General features: G+C 40.3%; 1 protein-coding gene and 1 pseudogene across 2 annotated transcripts in view; both read left to right on the top strand.

Moving 5' to 3' along the window:
• GPC6 (glypican 6) overlaps nt 1-22,348 on the top strand; it is a 1,116,910-nt gene that overhangs the window by 885,861 nt on the left and 208,701 nt on the right. The gene's annotated exons all lie outside the window — the stretch shown is intronic.
• On the top strand, nt 17,465-18,028 carry LOC139004959 (E3 ubiquitin-protein ligase RNF181 pseudogene; annotated as a pseudogene).

Below are 22,348 nucleotides of genomic sequence, written 5' to 3'. Positions count from 1 at the left end.
TGCTTTTAAAAATAAAGTGCTTATATTTGTTTATTAAGCTAAATGTTTGTACACAGATTACCTTCAAGCCCTACAGAGACTTGGGTGTTATTATCACTATTTTTCACAAAGTAATTAGAGCGGTTAAGTGATTGACCAAGACAACTCAGCAAGTTAAGTGGCAGAGCCAAAATTCACACCTGAGTCTCTCAGGCTCCAAACCCTGCCCCCTTTCCAGTGCATGACAATGTCATTCTTGCATGCTGTGAATACATGCTGTGCCTCTTCTCTGTGCTAGATCCTGGGTGGGGACAGTTCATTCTCTGCTCCCTTAGAGATCGCATTTCTTGCGCAGGTTTGCTGGTTGTTACAGCCTCAGGGAAACTGTCTGGGTGGGAGTGGAGGGGCAGTGTCAGGGCCGAGGAGCCCAGAGCTGAAACAAAATTATATTCCCCAAATAGCTTTTTTATTACTGCCAAGTAGTGATAAGAGACCAGCATGTTCTGCACCTAATTGATAAGTAAATCTTTTTGGACCAGAGCAACTTTATGACTCATGAGCCCTGGGTACTTTTACCTTTGTAAGCCCCATCCTCCATTAAAAACACACACATGTATATAGAAAACATATATAAACACACATATAAACACATATATGTTATATAAAATATACAAATAAATGTATATAACATATACAATTATATTTTACAACTGCATTGGAGTAAAGACAAATATAATCCAGGTGGAATCCACTATGATCTATTTCTTATGATGGTATTTATTTTTCCTTCTGATTTAAAAAAAAATTAAAATGTTAAACCTCCTGTGGGTCCCTAACAGTACCATGGGACCTGGGTGTTGTGAGTAATCAGCTTTTTTGAAGACTGCAGTGTTTTCCTTCCCTACATGGTAACGGAACACAAAGTTAAGGTCACAAAGTGTCACCCTCCTTGGGCATGGGATAGACGCTGGATCAGAGTAGCTTCCATCCACAAGACCAGCTTCATGAGAGGCTCAGGCAGGTGGGAGCCACTTCTCACCAGGCTGCCCAATAAGGGGGCATGGAGCAAAGAAGCTCCTTGCACTACCAAGGAAGCAGAGTCCAATGGGCAAAGGCCACATGGTCTCCAAAGAGAAAAGGGAAAAATCGCACTTCATTAAATTATACCATTTAGTGATGTGGGAGTTACTGTCAAATAAATATAATAAAGTGAACAAATAAAATTTTTCAGGAAAAAAAAATAGTTGTTACACATCGACAATGTCCCAACTCCTGCCCTCGGCCTCAAGGATGTGGTAGTAAACGAAGCAGACACTGACGCCACTTCCAGGCACTTGTTCTTTCCCAGGGAAGCCTGAGTTTAAGTCAATCATCACACACATTATATAGTTTGGCCTTTCATGAAGATTTAACCAAGTTTAACTGTTTCTAAAAATATTTTAATTGATTTTTAGAGAGAGTAGAAGGGAGAGGGAGAGAGAGAGAGAAACATCAATGTGAGAAACATCAATAGTCTGCCTCCTGCACGCCCCCTACTGGGGATTGAGCCCGAAACCCAGGCATGTGCCCTTGGCACGGAATGGAACAGGCAACCTTTTGGTGCTCTGGATGATGCCCAACCAAATGAGGCACACCTGCCAGGGCCCGAGTTTAAGTTTTAACAAACATATTTACCACAGGGTAGGAGGCAACTTTTGTAATCTGACTTTTAATAGAAAAGCAGCAGCTTTCAATTTAATAAAACTGCCTCATTTGATGCTGTTGTAAATTTCCATATCTCATTTATTGTACAATAAAATTTCCACGAACGAAATAGCTCAGCTTCCACATATGAATGCAGGATCAGCTCACAGGTCGATCTGGGCCAGAAAGAAGCAGGCAAAGACCTGGAAATACTTAAAAATGCTCTGCATCTCCAAAATCTTGTCACTCTGAAATTTCACTAATTGATGAAATGCTAGATGTGGTATTTAGAAGACCTGAAAGCTATACAAAGGATGGGGAAACATAATTCTGAAATATTGGAATACCAGAACTGGGGTGGGGGTGCCTCTTGAATATCAAAACAATTATAATTGTGAAGCTGATGAGCACTTAACATGAGAGCAAAAAAATATATAGAACCTGATGTCAACAGATGCAAAGAAGATAAAGATAAGACTGACTCTTCTGCAACCAATTACAAAGGAAAACTAGAAAGGGTTGGCATGTAAGAAAGTGTACCCTTACATGCCCATAAAATTAAAATAAAATAAAGCCATTGGGAGAGATGCCAGGCTGGGCTGAGAGCCTTGGTCCTTGCATCAGATTTGCACTCTCTGGAGACCTGGAGAGCACTACAGACAGACCACATGGTTGGAAGAGCCGTCTGTGCTGAGCGCACCTTGATGCTGCTGGAGATGCCTGCGTGAGCTCTCCCTGGGTTCTCAGATCCAGAGAAAATGAAAACTCTCACTTTTGCTTCCAAGTGAAGGGAACTGAGTGAGGAGTGAAGACTTAAAGTTGGGCAGGCGGGACCTCTGGGGATGAACTGTCAACGTCAAGGCCTCAAGTTATTTTGTGACACAGGGCTGATTAACGGAGCTTTGGCACTCCTGCTTTGGCAGGCAAGAGACGGAAATGCTAATTTCTGCAAAATCCCTGTTGCTTCCCCCAAAAGAATAAGAAATAATGAGTGCTCTGGAAGCAAACACAGACAGACACGTGGTTCACAACCAGAACACAGTAACATAGAAGGACAACAGCGTTTATTGAAACCCTAGCCTGCCTTTCCCAGGCCGAGGAAGACTAGACCAAAAGCAACCCATATTCCTTGCATGGAAATCAAACCCTCACACTTGATGGCTTTCACCATAAATTTCACTGATGGCCCTTGTTAACTTGGGCTCCTGGAATTTATTCATGCCAGTAATGCAGCCTCTGAAGGGTGCCAGAGGGACCAAGCCGGTGGGACTGAGTGATGGGTTTGTGAGGTGGCTGCTGGCTGAGCCCCAGTCTCAGAGCCCAGCGGCAGCTCCCTGCCTGCCTGGGGGAGAGATCCTGATTGTGACTGATACTGCCAGAGTGATTAAATCTGTTCAGAAAGTTAGCCAGAAGACAGAGAAATTGAAAAGGGGATGGAGTTCGTTCCTCTTGGGCACTGACTTTTCCCCATAAGTATTAACTCTTTGATATCTTCACATTCTGACTGAATTTTCGTGTTTTCAGATGGATATACTGATTTGAAACTGGCAGGAAATGCCAGTTTAAGAACGACCAAAATGTCTACAAGAGTGAAAGAGAATGGCAGTGAGGCCAGGAGAGTTTTCAGGACACTGAATTTGCATAGGTAGCTTATAAGACTCTCCAGTGAGGACACTTGAACCATGTTTGATTTGGGCCATTTAACAAAGACCCAGAGAGTAGAGAGTTGAAAAGAGTGGGACTTACAGACTTCCTCTGGGATTGTGTCATTTTTCTCTACTGAGACTATGTCCAGACCTCAAAGATATAATAAGTACTGAATGTTCTTGATGTTAAGAGACTGCACCATAAGAAATTTGTCCTTTGACTGTTTATTTTGTGTATTTTCTTGTGAAAATGGGTGTGCTATTTTAATTTAGCTTAATGTTATTTTATGTTATCCCTCATTCTTTATACCTGAGCATGGTTGGGTTGGAGGAGGCCAGAGTGTACAACTTGTCAACCTCTGTGGTCCTATAGGAAGGCCATCCACCACCTGACAGTTCTGATTCCGCTACTCATTATCCAGATAAGTCAGTCAGACCAATTTGAGCAAATTCCCTCGTACTTACAACACCATGGAAGGCAGAGCCAGGGTCATGTAGACCTGCTTTTGCCATTTTTTAATTGTTTTGTGAATATTCTTGAATGAAACATTAGGAGACTTTGGAAAAAAGGAAAACTGTTACACTGTCACTATGCGAACACCTGGGGAGAATAGTGGTGCATAAGAGAAGCAGCTTATTAAGTGCTTTGGTAAAACTAAGAGAACTAATTTGTCACACTGCATGACATTCAAAGAACAAATGCTCTAGATTAAAATGCTAAGGAAGGTAACTCGGTGGAGAACGGAAAATTCCAAAGTATATTAATGATGGGGGGATGCCTGAGTTGAAGAAGAAAAGAAAAAGAGGATTTTGCTAGGGGGTAAAACCAAGAGATTTGTCTTTCTGTGCATTTAGTCATTACAGCCTGAGCTCCTTGAGGGCCTAGTTTATCATTTCTGAGCTCCTAGCATCTCTCGTGGCATGGAGCACAGAGCACGTGCTCAGAATGTGTTTGTAGATTAGCATGAAGGGCACATACACATGCTTCAGGGATCCTTTCCTTGATCCTAAGAAGATAGTGGTCTGGGAGGAAGGAATCCCAAACAGCAAAAACCATGAAACTACACAGTACTGTGGCACAAGCTCCATATAGAAAATGTATACATTACACAGGAATGAAGTCTGTAAGTGATTTTGTTAGTGATGAAAATGTGGAGTTGATGGGCCTTCTTTGTTTTGTTTTGCTTTTTAGGAGGCTGGGTTATTTATGTGTGGGAGAGAGGGGAAAAGTTCCCCCTTCTTCTCTTGGTGCCTCTGGCCCTCTGAATATTTAAAATGATGTAAGGCAGATTAACAGGAGAAAATCAAGTTTTAATATGTATGCACAGGGAATTTACCTGAGCAGGAAGAACTCCAAAGACAGGAAGACCAAATGAGGTATATATGTCATTCTGGACTAAGGAGAAGGAGGTAGAGGTCTGGGACTCCAAGGGTTAGTAAGACGGTATCACAGGGAGATGAAAAAAAGTTCATGATTACTGAAAAAAAAAAAATGTTGGCTGGGACATCTATAGAGGATGGGACATGAAGAAGACTCAGGTCAAATGGGCCTTGCTGAGTTTTCCCCCATCTCCCAGACCCAGTTTAGATTAAACTGTAGTCATCTCTGGTGATAGCTCCTTTCTGGCATGAGCCTTCTGTCTTAATTTCTTTTATGCAGTTAAAGGAAAGGTCAAAGGTTCTTTCTGAGCCTTCTGGGTCTTAAAATTAATCAGCACAAAATAATCAATGTCCCAAGGAGGCATAATTTAGTGTGGCAAACACTGCTCCCCCTTCACGTGAACGCTTTGGACAGACAGTGACCCGTTGTTTATGCGGCCGCGACAATTGCACACACAGTCAAGCAGCAGCCCCTAGCACTCGAGCATAAGAGTTAATGATAATAAAGGTTTTTGCTAGATTATAGCTTTATGGGAGCATTATCATCAAATCTACGTGACAAAGGTAGCCACCAGATGACAAATGAAAGCAGTGAGCTATTAGTGAAATCTTTTGTCCAAATAAAGAAGTGTATCTCATAGAGTCCATTTGCTGAGTAGAGAGATGAATAGGAAGATTACCACAACAGTGCATTTTCTGTGTTACTAATTCCTCTATCTCTGAAATACATTAATAATACACCATTTTCATGCACAGTTTAAGGATAATGAGAAAATAATCATCACATAATGCTTGCAAATACTCAAATACACGGATCACCAAACTGTGGCTCATGGGCCGAATTCTGCCCACTGCTTGTTTCGGTAAATAAAGTTTTATTGAATCACAGCCTGTTATTCATTTACATATTATCTATGGCTTTCACACTTCAACAGGAGAGTTGAATAGTTGCAACAGAGACAATATAGCCTATAAAACTGGAATTGCGTAGCTATTGCTCTCTGGCTCTATAGAGTAAAAGTTTGACAAGCCCTGCTCTAAGGAAAAATATCTTAATTTTAGAGGCTAAACAAATGGGCTAATGTACACTCTTATGACCAAATTTCATTCATTTCCAAGCCTCTTCACCATATAATATGTATGGATCTACATATGATAGGTCTACAGAAATCTTAATGAAGGCACAAGAGATAGCATATCCAGGCAAAAAGGATTGGATTGAATGAAGTTTAGAGAGCTAACACCAGTGACTTTTTCTGAGCCCTAATCTGATAGGGGCTGTCAATTTGGATGTATATAAGGAGCACACATGAGTGCTAAGCAGTGGTTGAAAAGAACTTGGCCTTGTTAAAAGAGCAAGCTGCTATTAGCCGACAAGGAGACAGGTTGCCTAGAACTACAAATTCTGGGATGGCATTAATTATTTCCAATGAGAGAATGGACACTTATGCTGGTCAATCCATAGTTGGAAGATTGTAGTTTTATGCCCTCAGATTAATAGGGAATGAAAGACAGGTGAAGCTCATGGAAAAGAGAGGGACCAAGGTTGGGTGAGGTCTCAAAAACTAGGTGCTTCAAGAATGGCACAAGAAATTGCTGTATTGGATCCAGAAGACAGAAGTCCCAGGTGTGTACACAAGCTGTGTCCGATTGTTTAAAGTGCTCTATGTGCAGTGTAGCTCTTTGGTACAGATGAGCATGTAAAGATAGTGTCGGTGGTCTCAGAGTAAGTGCAAATGGGTGGAGATGATTTAATATGAGTGGGGAGATTGATTAGGTTAATGGCGTCAATGATTCAGTCAAACCCTAAATTATTTGATTTTGTGAGAAATCAAGAGGGCTCTTTCACCAGTGTGTTCTGAGCTGCTTCATCCTAAGGTACGGTGGCCATGTTAAAGAGAGAGTGATTCTCCAGTCCTGGAAATATAGATATTTAAGGTTTCTCTGAGCACTGGAGTTAGTGCTTCTCAAGACAGAGCCCCATCTCAAGTTGGGGCTCTGAGAGCATACTAGCTTTAATCACTCCTTTTTGTTCTGAACTAAGATACAACAGCACAACTTTAAACCTCCTGATCAAATGTCCTGCTTCTTAAATGCAGTGTCCTGTTTCTTCTATGCAAGTTTGGTGGCAAGCTGAGGGAACCATGGAAAAGTCAAGTACTTTCTCTTGTTCTCATCTTCTGTCTGTAACAAAGATTTAGCAATTTTCCAGTTGCAACAGCAATGTTATGAAGATCAGTGGAGATCGAATTGCAAAGTGCTTGGGATGCTGTAAAGGAAGAAGCCTTAATCTTTCATTATCATGTTGATTACCAGCTACTCCATTGATATTGTCTTATTGCTTTTCATTTATTCTAATAGAAAAGGCTACTAGTTACCAATGATTTTAGTTATCTAGAAATAAATGGCATGAGATGAATAAATCATGTACTACTGTAGGTTTGCAGGCAGGGCACAAGATTAGTAAATTATGCACCATGTAAAAGAGAGAGCTGGAAAGAAATCAATCTTTGTCTGAGCTCGAGTGATCCATACAGTATGATTTTAATGTATGGGTCAGGGACCCTCTGTGCAAGAGTTCTCATAACCTAGTTTAGATTGGTAATTAGGACACAGGGACAACCAAAAGGGGGAAAATAAGAGTGTTGAGCAGCAGCCAAGTGAATTTTAGAATAATGAAGAAATATCAAATAGGGTAAATCAATGGAGTTAAAGGACACAAAGGGAAAATGAAAAACATTCAAAGATAAATTAATGTAGACCCAAGGGTTATGCAAGCAATTTACTATAAATATTCAAGAAAAAAAGAGACAGATGTAGGTGAATAAGGAAGTACAAAACTGGTAATGCATTATTAGAAGTAAGAAATGGCATAAAATAAATGTGTGGCCAAACAGAAGGTCAGTGAAGAAGAAAGAAAAGCATTTCTGAAAAAAAAGGCTTTCTTTTTAGTGGATGACATTCTTTTTTTAGCAAAAGTTCTTATTATCTCATGTATTATAACATCATTATAAATTTAAAGTGAAATAAAATCAGCCAGTCACAGTTTCAGTTATGAAAACTGAAGTTTCATATACAAACTATCTATAATAATAAAAGGGTAATATGCTAATTAGACTGGATATCATTCCAGAAGTCCTTCCTGACAAAGCTGGAGGGAAGCCAGCTCAGGCCCCGGGTGCCTGTGGGTGGCCAGAGGAGGGAAGCAGCAGGGTTCCGGGTGCCAGAGGGAAGCCGGTGCTGACAGTCGGAGGAAGGAAGGCCTACTCTTGCACAAATTTACATGCATCGGTCCTCTAGTACTTAATAGTACTATATTGCATATTTGAAAGTCGCTACTAGAGTAAATCTTAATAGTTAGCATCACAAGAAAAAATGTGTTGCTATGTATGTTGATGGATATTTGCTAGAATTATTATTTTGCTGATCATTTTGCAATATATATACAGATATCAAATCATTATGTTGTCCAGCTGAAACTAATACAATGTTATAAGTCATGTATACCTCAATCACAACAAACCAAACCCCTGAGGTTTCAGCTTCTCCCACAGTCACACAGAAGAACAGGTTTTTGTCTTTCACAGGTTTTTATCTTTTAACACATATGAGTTTCAGCCAATCCACCCATTCAAACGGCAGCAAATTCATTTCTATTCTTTTTTTTAATTGACCTATAAAAAGGTAAAGTGCACTAACTTGTGTGTACGGCTCAATTAACTTTTATGGATGAACACATTTCTGTAGCTAGCACTAAAGATCAAGATATAGAACATTTCCAGAACCCTTAAAGGCCCCCTTGTACCCTTCTCAGCGTGTATCCCCCAGATATAATAACTATTATACGTATTTCTAACACCATCAGTCAGTTTTGCCTGTTCAGGGACTGTAGTGGAATTCTGCAATATGTGCACTTTTTTGTCTGACTTCTTTCATTCAACATAATATTGGTGAGCTGTGTCCCGTGCTCTCTGTAGCAGTAGTCTATTCCTAGTTATTGCTCAAAGCAGGAGTTGGCAAATTTTTTTATAAAGGGCCAGTTAGGTTTTTTAAATGGCTTTGTGGGTGATATGATCTCTGTCTCAACTGCTCAATTGTGCCTTTGCAGTACAAAAGCTGCTGTAGACACTATGTAAATGATGAGCATGGCCATATTCCAACAACTGTCATTTGCTAGGATTTGGCCTGTGGGCCACAGTGGCTAATTCCTGCTCTGTGGTGTTCCATTGCATAAATACACCACTATTTACTTATCTATTCTCTTGTTGATGAACATTTGGATTGTTTCCAGTATTTTGGTAAAAGTATGCACTCATTTTTCTTGGATGTACGGTGTACCTCAGAATGGAATGACGGGATCACACAGTTAATGTTATGATTAGCTTTAATACATAGTGCCAAATAGTTCTGCAAAGTGGTTGCACCAGTCACACTCCCTCCAGTGATGTATGTGAGTTCTACATGCCCACTTCCATGTCAGTACTTACTCTACTTAGTCTTCTTCATTCAAATCAGTCTGGTGATTTTCTGGGGGGTTTCCTTTATGGTTTGAGTGTGTATTTCCTTGCTGAGCAATAACATTGAGCGCCTTTTTTAGTGTTTGTTGCCCATTGGGATATTTCCTTTTGTGAAGTGCCTGCTCAGTTCTCCTGCATATTTGTTAATGCACTGTTCATGTGTTATTGATTTGTGAGAGTTTTTTGTGTATTTTGGACACAAGTCTTTTACATGAATTATGAATATCTTCTCCCAGTCAAGATTCCATCCTTAAAGCAATCATAAGCGGTTGATATCATGGTCTTTTTTAAAAAAAAAAAAAAAAAAGAAGATCCTTTCACCTCATTAGTCAAATCAGCCCTGAGTGGGCCACAAAATTAATCAGGATATGTGAGCCACATCTCAGGAGTCCAGGAGCCTGTGGAGAAGAAAAATCAGTTCTGTCCTAAGCATGTGAAATAGAGCCTCTTGCCTCACACCCTCTCCTGTCATTGTGCTGGCCCTGCGTGCCTCTGAAAGGGCGCCCGGGCACCACACTCCAGAAGGAAAAGTAACTTTCAGGGAGGAAGGGACAGGTAACTCAAGGATGTAGCAGGACCCAAAACTGGGAATTACAACCCCAAAAGCAGAGCCTTTCCTAACTCATACATCATTTCTGTTCCTCTGTGTTTAACATGGTAGGAAACTAATGACCTTGATGTTATAATTTATAACGTTCTTGAAAAAAGGAAGCCTGTACACCATGAGCCCAGTTTTGTACTGTCTGGCAGATGCCCTGCAATGAGCCAAGAAAGTTGTCCGAATTCTACATTCTGTGCTACACATCCCCTCTTTAGCTATGCATTCTCACTCTATTAACTTATTGCCAAGCAAAGGTGATTTATTAAGATGAGAAGCAGACATTGCTAAAACAGGAAGAAAAGCAAAAAAGAAATAAATGTTTCCTCAGAACCCACAAAGGAGAACAGATGTCAGCACAAACAGATGTATGTTTCTCCAGGGTGAAAGAAAGAATACCTAATGCAATCAGAGCTCTGGTAACATAAGTAAGCAAAGAAGTGGAACATCTAAAACTTTGCAGGACTCCTTCATGTGGTGTTATGTATTCATAAGTGCTACTCAAAGCAGCACAGACTACCAATGACAAATGTTTTTTACACTATTTTTTTAGAGATGAAAAAATGAGAATGGACTAGGTTGTTTGTATAGGCAATGTTATGTGTGTCCTATTTTTAGAATTAGAAACCCATGTAGAATATTTGCCTTAGGGAAGAAGTTATCAACTCTTTATCCCATTTAGCTCAATCAGCTCAATGGCTAATGTCTGCTCTTGACCCTCATGTGACATAATGAATGATTAATTCCTTCCCCAATTTCACATGCAAGGTAATACAATATAAATTGTCAGGTAAGCATCTTGAGAAAGGACCAAATTGTTTCTTTCTAAACTATAAAGTGGGCATGACTACATAAGAAGGTAAAATGTCAGTGTATCAACTACCAAGATTAAGACACTGAGGAGGCTATTTGCAGCAAAGATGACTTTGAAAAAGCATGATACATTAGTCATATGAAGAGCTCCTGTATATTGATTTTCAAAAAATAATAATAATAACACATTGGCAGCCAAATTTTTAATGGTTTTGAATCAATAATTAATATGGGAAGAACTCTAGTTAGTTAGAAAATATTAAAATAATGTTAAAGCTGACTACTACAGGGGGGAATGTGGTATCAATTGTTACCAATCAAATTAGCAAAGGGTGTTTAAGTGACAATGGCTAAAGTGGCCTGATTATAGTAAAATAGGCACAATTACAAATGTAGTTTGGACTATACAAGGGTAGGCAAAAGTAGGTTTACAGTTGTGAGTTCGTGAAATACTAGTAGCGTTTGTTCTTGTAGTATTAATTAATTATTGTATTATTCATATTGCAACTATAAACCTACTTTTGCCGACCCCTGGACATTACTGTAAGGCTTTTAGAAAGCAATAAGGAAAAAAAGAAAGCAATAAGAAATATTAATAATATTTATTTGTTTTTACAGAGTAATTTTAGCTCATTTAATCTACTCTGCAGAAATATTTATAAATTTGTAGGAATTTCAATGACAACAACAATAACAATAATAAAATAAACCACATGACCAAGTATAAATGCATCTGAATTGTCATCTTCCTCTGAATAAATACTTGTTCTTAATTTTAAAAATACTTTTGTTTTCTACCTGTCCAAAATTCCCTATGTTCCTTCTCTCTGAAACCCCATGTCCTGGTCTACTTAATTACTTTGAAATATTCTTTCAAAGTCATGTATCATTCTCTTTCAGTGGTCTTTAAATATTTTATCTTTTTCTCATACCCCACAGTGTTATTCAATTATAGAGATATAGTAACATAAATATGCTTAATTTATTCATTAGAAGTGATGTGGCTATATCAATTGTATGTAAACCATGAAAAGTGATGACACATAATGTTAAACATTGATTTCAACAATATTTTTAACAGTATTGTAAAATTCATCTGCATAACAAACGAGACTAAAAGGAAACGCACTAAAATATACCCAGTTATTATATTTGACTCATGGAACAGTGGGTTTTGTTTTTCTTTCTTCCTTTGACTATTCAGAACTCTCCACATTTTCTTTAATAGGATGTACTTTTTCTGTAATAAAAACATAAATCATTAAAGTAATTGCTCTCTTCTTCAAGTGACCACCACACCCACCACCCTCTTTTAAGGTAAAAATGGGGTTTTGGTTTCCTCCCAGCATCTCTGAATAGCAGTTCCCAGCATTCCACTATTTATATTCACTTTCTTGTTCCACTGCAGCCAGCCTTGACATTTGGTGTGTACAGCCAGCAGAGGTGAGAACAGATGGGATGACAAATCTAGGTGGCTGAATGGAATGAATTCTCCTGCCTTGCTAGGTGGTACGGGCACACAGTACATCAGCTGGATCTCAGCTAAGCAATATTCAAACTGCAGAAAGCTTGGCCTGAACTCAATCTCCCTTCTAGTTGCTACTGAGTTCCTTCTGTTTCTTTGTTCTCAAAGTTTGTTGTAAGGTTCAACTATGGCCTAATTTATCTAATTCTTGTCTGAAGGCTTTGAATTTAGTTCTGATCCACCTTGTTTCTATGGCAACTTTTTCTTGGCAATAACAAATTATCTAGTCCTGATCATGTATACATTAACTCCTTTTCCTTGAACTCAGAGAAGTCGGTTCTGAAGCCAACCTAGATTCTCTCATTTGCATCTTTCAAATGTGTTTCTTTCTCAGGTGTCTAAGGACACTACATTTTTCTGCAAACCATCTCCCACACTCTGGAAATGTTCCCCCAAAGCTCTTTTTCCATTCCCATTCTCCCAGCATCATGATTGCCTCTAGTATCTTGTTGGCATTTACTTGGGGATCATAAGGCTGGATGGAAAATGAAATCTAAAAGGACACAGGGCTGAGCGGTGGTCCCATTGGCCCTGAGTAGGAGAAGTAAAACCTCTCTGTTTCCTGACTCACAGGGAGCTCCTGATTGCTTGCTCTGCATTTTTTTCAATGATTCTCAATCACTCTTTATATATGTGGACTTTTGTTTTCACTTTTTTCTCAGTTCATGTTTTTTCCCTAATAGATCTTAATCTCTGGTAGACATCTATAGGTTTAAAAAGTGATATGAACTCTAATTACAACCCCTTTGTGAAAAAATAATTGGAAATCTAATTTAACTTCTGTTCACAAGCTTTTTAACAGGCTTCCTCTAAAAATTATTCATTCTGTAGGTAGCTGAGAAAACACAATAGGAGGAACCTTTTGCTTTCATCCATGACTTTTCCCTTAGATAATGATATCAATAGGAAAACAATGTTGGTTATTTTTTTTTTACCTTCTTACAAGGCTGCTACTTTGGGGGTAAACTAGCTGCAGGAAAAAGAAAGGTGTGACCAGAAAGTAAAATTGTTTCCCTCAACAGATACTTACAAGAACCTATCAAGCTGCTATTTGGATTTAAAGAAAAATGATTCCAAGTTGCTTACCATCCCAATAGGGAAGGGCAGGCATATACACTGATTGGAGTAACAATGTGTTACAGATACCATTGGAGTGCAGGACTTAGGAGCAATGCATGAGGAGGAGGATGTGGACAGGAAGGCTGCCTAGAGCATGTGACTCCCACATGAAATCTGGAAAGAGAGCAGATAGGATGTGAGGTGGGAGATGAGACTCAGAGACCTCATTACAGAGGTTATTGTTGGGGGGTAAGGGAGAGCCATGTAGGGCTTTACATAGACAAATCCCTTGACCCATGATTGCAAATAGTTATTGGTTTCTAGGTTCATCCGGTGCTAAGTTATGTGTGAGTCTTCTTAAGACTCTTTGGTTTGAGGTCTCACCACATGTTGGCATCATGCTCTTCTGCACTGATAAAGAGACTGGTGGTGTCCACTTGTGTTTGATACCTTCTTCAAATACCGCAATTTGATCAACTGAGTTCAGTCTTTGAAGCCACAATGAATGCATTTTGTGCTTAAGTAGATAATGAAAATCAGAAGGAAAATCAATGAATTAAACCCCTATTTGGAGGCATCCTTACTATATTAAACTGTAAGATGTTTGGAGTGAGCTGCATGCAAAGGGAGTGATTATTCACCCAAAAAAAGATAATACGTTAAGTAGCCTTCTTCTCCCTTAGCAATCAATGTTTATTTTTCCTTAGCAACTTTGTTAATCTTTTACTGGGTGTACATTTCTCCTTTAAAATAGAATAATCTACTGGAAATGAAGTTGATCACTAGGCAATTCTGAGGTGTTTTTTTTTTATTTTTTAAAAAATCAAGAAATTATTAAGGACAAGTCAATAAGGTACAATATATGTCCTTATTCTATCTATCTTCTCAATTCAAAGTAAAGGGGTGTGTGTGTGTGTGTGCGTGCGCGCGCGCGCACGTGTGCATGCATGCATGTGTTTGTGTGTTTGTGTCAGTGCTTTCATAGATTAGAGATTAGAGCCATGGTTCTCCTGCTCTATAGAACATCAGAATCACCTGCAGGGCTTGTAAAAACATAGGTTGCTGAGCTCATTCTAAGTTTCTATTTCAGTCGGTCTGGGGTAAGACTTACAATTTGGCATTTATAGTAAGTTCCCAGGTGATGTAGATGAGGCTGATCTTGAAGCCATACTTTGAGATCCAGTGTATTAGAGATTCCTTGGACTCAAACTATCATATTTCCCCACTTATACACACCAGGTACCCACTATGCTCTTGCTATGTGCAGGAGAGAAGACCTAAAACCATGTCATTAAACTAACTGTCAGTGAGGGCCTAGTTGAAGGTAATATTTGTTACTATATGAAGACTGTTTATCTATATATATAAAAGCCTAATATGCTAATTGTCCTTCCAACTGGTCGACTCTTCAACCAGTTGCTATCATGTGCACTGACCACCAGGGGGCAGATGCTCCAACTGGTAGGTTAGCTTGCTACTGGGGTCCAGTTGATCAGGACTGGGCAAGATGGCTGGACATGCCTTGGAGCCCTCCCACAGTTCCTCCCCAGCCCCGATCGATCATGTACCGGTGGGGTCCCTCAGCCTGGCCTGTGCTCTCTCATAATCTGGGACCCCTGAGGGGATGTCAGAGAGCCAGTTTCAGCCCGATCCCCACAGGCCAGGTCGAGGGACCCCACCAGTACATGAATCTGTGCACCAGGCCTCTAGTTTTTCATAAAGATCAAAAATTTAGAGCTAGGAAGGACTTGAAACATTATCTAACTAACCTGTTGTGTATGGATGACAACAGCAATGGTTTGAGAGATTAACTGATTTGATTAAAGTTACTTACATACCGGTGACTCAAGAAACAAAATACATCTGTCTCTGAACTCCCAGACCACACAATCTTTGTACTGTGCCACCTGGCTTTTGTAACTTTAATTGCACAGTCGTTTATAAATCAGCTTGTTAAATTTAGGATCCCTTATAAAAGTGAAACAATTATTTGAGTGCATCTGTCACAGTTTTGACATGATTGGGAAGGAAAACTCGCTACCACTTGCTATTACTTCCTGAGCACCTGTTAAGTCCCTGACACCATCCTTCACACACACTGGTCCATGTAATCTGTAAAACAGCTCTGAGGAATAGGTAAGAATATCCTCATTTTTCTGATGTGAAAATTGAGGCTCATACAGGTTGCATGGCTTACTCCTAGGCAGGAAGCTTGGGAGTGGCGTTAGGACAAGCATTAACTTTGAGATCAGTGAGCCAAGCAATACAAACCCAATAGCCAGCACCTCCTCCCCAAGAGGGAACTGACAAGTCATGTGCTTTGGTGGTATGGAGACAGGGAAGGTAGTTAGGCCCAGAGGAACCTGGATATAACAGAGGGACTTGGTGTCAGGAAAGAGGCAAAAGCTGACAGCACTGGAATTGGGTTACAAAAGTCAGAGGCTAACTTGATGCTGAGTGAGCTGAGCATGGTCAGAGAGTTGCCCCATTGTCCTGGGGCAGATAGAGATCAGGTGGCTCCAGGTGTGAGGCTGTGTCTATAGTTGAAGACATATGCACTTTGTTCCTGAGTTTTACTGGGTATAGAATGAACTCGTCTCCCTCTATAAAGAGAACATTTTAGGAGTCTGTTTTAAAACTGTATTGAATTACACCTGGAGTGTTTTCTGAAAGGGAAAGGTGAGTGAAAATTGTGATTGGCTTATTGGGTCTTCCAAGGGTCTGGAATAGGTGTTAGGCTTTGCTTATGCCTCATTTTTATGCCTATTAACACTTTTTAAAAATCAACAGTAAGTATTGCCAGAATTTTCTTAAAATCATAAAAGTGAAATAGGATGCCATACTTTTCAACTTTATTGTTTTATCCCATATTTTTATTTAGTTTTCCATTTCTCATTGGTCATTTTGAAATATGTTTATTAAAAATAGTTTTATATTTAAACTGGTGTATCCTTTACCAATGACAGCTGTTTGAAATACAAAATATTTATCTACTATGTTCTTGTAGTCCTCCAGTATCCAAAATCCAGAGAAGTGCATTGGTCATAATAGACATGGGGGAAAGGGGTGTGGCGGGTGTGGGAAGAGACTGGACAAAAATCGTATACCTATGGATGAGGACAGTGGGGGGGTAAGGGCAGAGGGTGAGGTGGGAACTGGGTGGAGGGGAGCTATGAGGGGGAAAAAAGAGGAACAACTGTAATAATCTGAACAATAAAGATTTATTTAAAAAAATATATAGTTAATAAATAATGTAGTCATTATGTAGCATTTCTTTATACCAGGCACATGCTAGACTTTTACAGTATAAGACAGAATAAAGATAACTAAATAGCATTCATAAAGACTGGAGTAAAATAATAATAAATATATATGTATATATTAATATGCAAATTAGGCTGGGACGCCATAACGGGTCACAACTAAACAGGAGGAGGTTGCGCGTGCAGGTGGGGCCTGGAGCGGAGACGGAGACAGAGACAGGGGGGCCTGCCCGAGCCAGCACGGCGGCTCCGACAACCCAGAGAGGACACAGGCAGGGGGGTTGGGGGGGCCTGGGGCTGGCCGAGCTGCTGTGCTGGCTGGGGCAGCCCCAGAGCGAACACAGGCAAGGGGGCGGGGGTGCCTGGGGCAGAAGTTAGGTGCGGGTCTTGGTCACCCACGGCACCGGTCCAGCCTGACTTCCACGGTGGCCCACGGGGTGCCTCTTCGCATGATTTCAATCGCACGCTGGGCCTCTGGTAATAGTAATAACAATAATAATATGTACACTGTGTTCAATATTCTATCCATGTTAACACATACAATCCTTACCACAACCTTATTATGGATAAGTATTATCCCCATTTTATCCATAAATATGTTCAAGCACAGAGAAATCAAATGATTTGACAGCGACACAGCTGAATATGACAGAGTCCCTGAGTTCCTAATTACTGCTCTGTGGGAACTGTTTGCAAAACAGGGACATGTCAGGTGTTGTGAGAGCAGTTAGGAGCACTTGTTTGCCCTACCAGATGGGACTCAGCTGAAATTAAGAGAATTAGTAGGGGTTGCCATGCAAAGAAGATGGGTATCCTGGACCAGAAAACAGTGCGCATGAAATCCCAAGGCAGGAGCAAACAGGAATGTCCTGAGAACAGCCCCGGTGTGAAGCATGGTGGCACGCAGTGTGAGGAGTGTGCATGCCCAATGATGAGGGAAGGGGCTTTGGGCCAGCTAGCTGATCAAGGGGAAGTTAAAAGTCAATGTCGGCGGGGTCGGAGGGCTGCTGTGTCAGAGATGGCGTCCTACTTCGACGGACACGACTTCGAGCCGTCGGCCCCCGAGCGGGAGGCCCGAACCAACATCCTGCTGGAGATCGCGAGGTCGCTTTTCATCAGTGTGGACTTTGAAGACTTGGGGTTGGGAGTAGATTGGGATCACCACCTGCCTCCACCTGCTGCCAAGACTGCGGTTGAGAGCCTCCCCAGGACAGTCATGAGGGGCTGTGGGTCTGAACTCAAGTGCCCCGTGTGCCTTTTGGAATTGGAGGAGGAGGAGACTGCCATTGAGATGCCTTGCCATCACTTCTTCCATTCCAACTGCATTCTGCCCTGGCTAAGCAAGACAAATTCCTGCCCCCTCTGCCGCCATGAACTGCCCACTGATGATGATACTTATGAAGAGCACAAACAGGATAAGGCTCGCAAGGAGCAGGAGAAGCACCGACTGGAGAACCTGCATGGAGCCATGTACACATGAGGCAGCTGGGGCCAAGCACTGGCCCTCCACAACGTCTTCCTCTTGCACCTCAAATCCTCATTAAAGATTTCTTTACCCACAAAAAGTCAATGTCAAGGTGTGTCCATGGGGAGGTTTGTAGGGAGGGAAAGGGGACCCCAATGACTTTGCAGGTAGGAACTACTTGGATTCCAGAGGTTAGAGAAATTACTGATCAAAGAGAGCATGCTCAGATTTTTAGTGAGAGTAGTAGCCGACCACTATTGCATGGTTTTTCTTCTGCTAAACATGGAAGAAAAGTAAGAGTAAGAAAAGGATACTTAGAAGATGAATAACCATTTTAAGTGTACACTTTAGTGTCATTAATTACATTCACAATTTTGTGCAATTATCACCACTATCTGCTTCCAAAATTCTTTGTTACCCCCAAACAGAAATTTTATACCTGTTATGTAATAATTCCTTCCTCCTACCTCTCTCAACCTTTGCTAATCTTTATTCTATTTTCTGTCTCTATAAATTTGTCTATTCTGGTTAGCTCACATAACTGGAATCATACAATATGTCTTCTTGTGTCTAGCTTCTTTCACTGAGCATAATATTTTTAAGGTGCATCCATGTTGTAACTGGTATCAGAACTTCATTCCTTTCAATGGTTGAGTATATGCACATTTTGTTTATCTATTCATCTGTTCATCTGCTGATAGACAATTGAGTCACTGCCACTTTTTAGCTATTGTGAATAATATTGCTATGAACATTGGCACACAAGTACCTGTTTGAGTCCCTGTTTTCAACTTTTTTTAGGCATATGCTTAGGAGTGGAATTACTAGGTCACATGGTTAGTTCTCTATTTAACTTTTGGTGGAACTACTAACTGTTTTCAATTGGTTGCACTATTTTACAAGTATTTCAGTTTTTCACATCCTTCCCAATGGTTGTTTTCTGAAGTTTTTTTTTGTTGTTGTTATTATAGTCATTTGGCATATCCACGCACACTTCCTTCAGCATGTAAGTTTAAGACCACAAAGCATGTAGGTGGGGTGGCAAATATTTCTAATTTCATTAGAAATTTGGGTGATTAGTTTCATTCAAAGGGTGGGGGTGGGGAGGGAGTGTACAAAGGACCAGGATTATAGAATGTGGTTATTGGATGTAGTTTATGAGGAGGCCCGCCATCCCATTGAGAGTTTCTTGTTTTGGGAACTATAACTTACTTTGGTCATCTTTGCACCCAGCTTGGAGCTCAGTGCTGGAGCTCAGAAGACAAAGTAATGTATGTAGGTTTAGATAACTAAGTGGATGTATGAATGAATGAATAAAAAGAATCAATGTAACATGTGTTCTCCATCTTTATAGTAAAACTCTCTGTTGTCTGTTACTTTTTAGGGAAAGGCACTCTATTTAAAATTAGGAGCCTGGCAACTGGTATCGTCTTTCTAGCCAACTGGTGCCATCTTTCTTGCCAACTGGAGGTCTAACCATGACTTGGCATCAGATTCTCTCTAAACTTCAGTTTTCTGTAGAATGACTGGATTGGACAAGATCCCCGCCAGCTTGCTCCAGTCCTGACATTCTAAGATGCTTTATATTATATTCTACCGGCCACCATTCAGTGATTATTAATTTAGGACAAACCCTTTTTTGAAAGATTCAACTATGAGAGAGATTTGAAGTTGAAAGTTTAACAAAAATACTTTTAAAGTTGGAAATTATTTATAAATACAAATGTGCCCATAAACCTTCCCAGGAGAAACTGGGAAGGGATAAACTATAGTTAACCTCACAAATGTTAACATACAAAACACTGCACATTCAGTAATATTTTGGTCAAAATCATTTTGTTGGAATAGAGATCTACCAGTTTTTTATGAACCTGTCTTGGAACAACAGCCTTGAAGAGCCAGGAGTCAGTCCCTTTTACTTCATACGAAAACTTGGAAGAAGGAACTGCGAAGGAAGATTTCTAGTCTATGCATTAGGCAGCATATGTGCTTCCCTCACAGGATGGCTTGGGGTGGGGGAACACTTACAAGAAACCGAGGCAGGAATATTTTATGCAGTGAATCATTTGTATAATTATAATTCTAAGTGGCCCTCTCTTTAGACATCAAATTGACCAAAGCAAGAATTACAGATTAAAATTTATGGTAAAACTAAGAAAAAAAAAGAGGGTGATAAGTCAGAAGGTAGGAGGCCACACAGCTCAATTTTTTTCTCAGCATAGATAAAGCACTTATGAACTTTACTGGACCTACAAAACTAAAAAGATACTCCTTAAAAAGTGTCACTATTTACACAAGTCTTCTATTAAAAATAGAGCACCTTACCATCCTATATAGTTTTTAGCAAAAAAATATGGCTGACTTCTTTGTCAGCCTCAACTTATAATACAGAATCTGAATATCATCCATAAGTTCTTAGGCCCAGCCTTGACCAGTGTCTATGCCTATTTATGGGGCACATTACTTCTGATGAGCTAAGTAATTGCTAGATCCACACTGGAAATGAGCCTTCAGGCTGAGTGAGTAGAAAAGTAACGGGGTGAGAAATGAATGCAAATTAATTCTCCATCCTCCCAGCAGCCACTGCTTCCACTTTCTTGCCCTCCTCCATCCCCCTACCAGTTCTCAGAGGATAGGATGAATATTGCAAGTGATATTCACTTCATGTCTCAGTGACCTAGAAAGGGGCATGTACAGAAAGACACGGCGGTGCACTAATGATGCTGAGCCAGAGACAGGACAGTGACGCAAGTGGAGAGCAGGGTAATGAAAGCACTTTGAATGCCCAAGCCCTTTCCCAGTTTTGTGCCTCTTCCGGGAGACTGGAGTGAGTCAGCGCAGATAAGGGCCACTGGAACTGAATAAAGATTGACTACATTCATGGGCTCCTTTCCTTGTAGCTGGTACCCTATATATTGGGGTTCAGAGGAGTATTAGCCTAATAAAAGGCTCCCTCAATGATATCAATTAGCTCAGCATTTTTCAGAGAGTTCTGTGATGTGAATAGTCAAGCATTCAACTAAAGTGAAATATATAGATAGACATATAGATATAGATATAGATATAGATATAGATAAAGATAAAGATATAGGTATATAGATAATGAAACCATCTCAGTTGCAAAGAATCTAGCACTACTTTCTACAAAGTTTTTCTTTTTCAGGTGAGAGGAAAGAAAGAAACCATAGTGGATGCTGTGGTGTCTTGCCCAGACCCCTTCATAGGGTCAGTGTACCCATTCCCTACCCTTCAGCTTCTCTGAGAACAGGCTTCTCACAGCTGTTTCCTTCTTCAGAGAAATGCTGATGGGAACCAATGGATCTGGGGAGGTACTTGCTCCTCCTTTCCCACAGCTAGTGACTGACCAAGACAGGGTGAAATGTCTGGCTCACTCTCTCATTTTAACATGGATCAAGTCAGAGCTCCAGAGCTGTCTCTGGAATGAGGCTCAAGCCAGTCTCCAGCTGAGACCTCGGCCCTGCTGAGCATCTTCCTCTGTCCACTTCTGTTTCCATCCTTCTGCTGAGAGCACTTTGGCATAAATCCCGTGTGTCTGAGCCATGTGTCTGGCTCTGCTTCCTGGGAGCTTACCCTTGGCGAGGAACTAGCATGCATCACTTACCTACTGTGTGGACATGCTTAGCTCATTTCATTCGGACTTGTTATCAGGGTGCATTAACACTAAAGAAAGTGAAGCCTGAAGAGGTTGTCATCTTTCCTAAAGTCAAAATCCATTAGGTGACTCTGATTCCACCCTCTTTCCCTTGGATCAAATATTGCTTCATTCTCTTCTACTGATAAGGAGAAGCAACCACCATTCACCACTGAATAATAAGTGTCCCCACAATTCCCTTTCACCCTAGCAGTTATAGGGGTTCCTAATGTTTCTTGTTAAGGCCTCACCTTCTGTCACCCGGAAGCTCTGTCCTATGGCTTCAGCAAGAGGCAGGATGCCTATAGAAATTCAGGACTCTTTGCTTATGTCAATTGTCAAGGTGGTGGCAGATGTATTGTATCAATGTTAAATATACTAAGGTTGATAATTGCACTGTGAGTGTATGAGGAGATATCCTTATTCTTAGGAAATACACATCACATTAATGTATGTACATTCTGACTCAAAAATATTCTCAAATAGTGTAAGTTTTATATTTGGTATAAACTATTCATGTATATACAGTCTCACATATATATGAGAGAGAGCTAGAGACAGAGGTAGAGAGAGAAAGGAGAACTGATAAAACAAAGCAGAATGTTAACAGTAGATGATTCTGGGAAAAGAATATATGTTTTATTTGTGCCATCTTTGTAACTTTTCTGTTAGTTTGGAATGTTTACCAAAGAAACAAACAAAAAAACCTCCTTTAAATTGCAACTGTGAAGTACTAAGACTGGATTTTAGGGATAGTGTACAAGAAGC

This window comes from Myotis yumanensis, unplaced genomic scaffold, assembly GCF_028538775.1.
Source record: "Myotis yumanensis isolate MYYU_CA2020_CCGP unplaced genomic scaffold, mMyoYum1.0.hap1 SCAF_3, whole genome shotgun sequence".
Classification (NCBI taxonomy): domain Eukaryota; kingdom Metazoa; phylum Chordata; class Mammalia; order Chiroptera; family Vespertilionidae; genus Myotis; species Myotis yumanensis.
The sequence above is the reverse complement of the archived record's forward strand: the minus strand, read 5'-3'. Positions and strand labels throughout refer to the sequence as shown.